A 3030-nucleotide genomic window follows, 5' to 3' on the forward strand; every position below is an offset into this window, starting at 1 on the left:
CCTAAGTAATGCTTGTAGACAGAAGCGTGCGATGACTCGCTCCTCAAACGACTCCTTTTATTGCTGCTGAGTAGCGCCGTAAAAATAGAGTAGGCGTCAGCGCGGACCCTCCGGAGAGCCACTCACCGACGTCTTCCGCCTCAGGCCAGGTTTCACGCCCGACACTTGCGACAACCATCCTCATCTGCTCTTCCTCCTCTCCGTTCTCGTCCACTCCTACGTCTGGTATTCTCACAGTCCCTGACCTATAAGTGTGTTGAACCAACTTTTGTTTCTGTCCCTCAGCTCTCAGAATTCGCATCTGCTGGTACCTCTTCACCTACATCTGTATTCCTGATGCCATTGCCCAGTTTATTCTGCCGTGGAATACCTGTATCAGTATAGATAAATGAAACTGCAGGAATTCAGCTGTTCTTCACGGAGCTCCGAAGATCGGCTGGGCCCGTGGTTTTGTAATGCTACAGATACCTATACCGATGTATCCAACCTTACCGTCACCCACCTCTGATGGACGAAAGATCACAGGAGGAGAGGGGGGTGGGGAAGTCGCGTAGACAGTTACAGATGAAGTTACAATGAAATGAAATCCCTTAGCTGCTTACAGGCGCTGACTTACGTCAACGGGGACAGATGAAAATGTGTGCCCTGACCGGGACTCGAACCCGGGATCTCCTGCTTACATGGCAGACACTCTATCCATCTGAGCCACCGAGGACAAAGAGAATAGCGCGACTGCAGGGATTTATCTCTGGCACGCATCCCGCGAAACCCACATTCTCAACGTATTGTCCCGCACGACATTCGTAGTGCCCCCGCCCATTATAGTCTTTATTCGCACCACGTTGCCGATTCCCGTAAGAGTTCGGACACTGTTTGTGCTTTCGCACAGAAGATAGTCAAGTGGCCGGTGAGCCTTAACTATATATATATATATATATATATATATATATATATATATATATATATAGGGCGGGCAATTACAAATGATTGAAGCGATTTCATAAATTCACTGTAGCTCCATTCATTGACATATGGTCACGACACACTACAGATACGTAGAAAAACTCATAAAGTTTTGTTCGGCTGAAGCCGCACTTCAGGTTTCTGCCGCCAGAACGCTCGAGAGCGCAGTGAGACAAAATGGCGACAGGAGCCGAGAAAGCGTATGTCGTGCTTGAAATGCACTCACATCAGTCAGTCATAACAGTGCAACGACACTTCAGGACGAAGTTCAACAAAGATCCATTCGGCGATGGTATGCGCAGTTTAAAGCTTCTGGATGCCTCTGTAAGGGGAAATCAACGGGTCGGCCTGCAGTGAGCGAAGAAACGGTTGAACGCGTGCGGGCAAGTTTCACGCGTAGCCCGCGGAAGTCGACGAATAAAGCAAGCAGGGAGCTAAACGTACCACAGCCGATGGTTTGGAAAATCTTACGGAAATGGCTAAAGCAGAAGCCTTACCGTTTACAATTGCTACAAGCCCTGACACCCGATGACAAAGTCAAACGCTTTGAATTTTCGGCGCGGTTGCAACAGCTCATGGAAGAGGATGCGTTCAGTGCGAAACTTGTTTTCAGTGATGAAGCAACATTTTTTCTTAATGGTGAAGTGAACAGACACAATGTGCGAATCTGGGCGGTAGAGAATCCACACGCATTCGTGCAGCAAATTCGCAATTCACCAAAAGTTAACGTGTTTTGTGCAATCTCACGGTTCAAAGTTTACGGCCCCTTTTTCTTCTGCGAAAAAAACGTTACAGGACACGTGTATCTGGACATGCTGGAAAATTGGCTCATGCCACAACTGGAGACCGACAGCGCCGACTTCATCTTTCAACAGGATGGTGCTCCACCGCATTTCCATCATGATGTTCGGCATTTCTTAAACAGGAGATTGGAAAACCGACGGATCGGTCGTGGTGGAGATCATGATCAGCAATTCATGTCATGGCCTCCACGCTCTCCCGACTTAACCCCATGCGATTTCTTTCTGTGGGGTTATGTGAAAGATTCAGTGTTTAAACCTCCTCTACCAAGAAACGTGCCAGAACTGCGAGCTCGCATCAACGATGCTTTCGAACTCATTGATGGGGACATGCTGCGCCGAGTGTGGGAGGAACTTGATTATCGGCTTGATGTCTGCCGAATCACTATAGGGGCACATATCGAACATTTGTGAATGCCTAAAAAAACTTTTTGAGTTTTTGTATGTGTGTGCAAAGCATTGTGAAAATATCTCAAATAATAAAGTTATTGTAGAGCTGTGAAATCGCTTCAATCATTTGTAATAACCCTGTGTATATATATATAGTTAAGGCTCACCGGCCACTATATATATATATATATATATATATATATATATATATATATATATTTACAGATGGCTTAAAGAAGTACAAATTCTGATATCGAAACGACAGTACGATGTGTTTATTCGATGTATTTCAGAATAAAAACAGTCTCTGCTGCAAAGTTATTTAATACCAGAAAAGCGTTTCGGACCTTTCCGGGCATCATCAGATCGTCGAATGTAGATGGATGTTCCTCAAGAGGTCACATAAAATGGAAAGTGGACGCAAAAGAAGCTGGATAGGCAAACCATCCCTCAAAAAATTGTATAAAACTGAATACGTCCACTTTCCAGTTTTATATGGCTTTTACTTTTGCACAGTGTGATGAATCCCCAAAGGACGAAACGCATTACTGATATTAAGTCACTTTGCAACGAACACTGTTTCTTTTTTGAAATAATTCAAAGCGCTTGCTGTATCAGCCTGGCACAATGGAATGAAAAAAAAATGTTCGATGTTTATTACACTGAGGTGACAGAGGTCACAACTGACCCTGTATAAACAAAAGTGTAAAGTTATTCACATGAGTACTAAAAGAAATCCTCTGAAGTTCGATTCGCGATAAGTCACACAAATCTGAAGGCTGTAAATTCAACTAAATACTCAGGGATTACAATTACAAATGACCCGAATTGGAACTATTACATAGATAACGTTGTGGGTTGAACAAACCATTGGCAG

The 3030-nt window shown here is 44.3% G+C and overlaps 1 non-coding gene across 1 annotated transcript; it reads right to left on the bottom strand.

The window, feature by feature from the left end:
* Positions 1-641: 641 nt before the first annotated feature.
* Positions 642-716, bottom strand: Trnat-ugu. Its single transcript has one exon. It is a non-coding gene; the product is annotated as a tRNA-Thr (tRNA).
* Between the last annotated feature and the right edge of the window lie 2314 nt (positions 717-3030).

Source organism: Schistocerca piceifrons, chromosome 1, assembly GCF_021461385.2.
Source record: "Schistocerca piceifrons isolate TAMUIC-IGC-003096 chromosome 1, iqSchPice1.1, whole genome shotgun sequence".
Lineage (NCBI taxonomy): Eukaryota > Metazoa > Arthropoda > Insecta > Orthoptera > Acrididae > Schistocerca > Schistocerca piceifrons.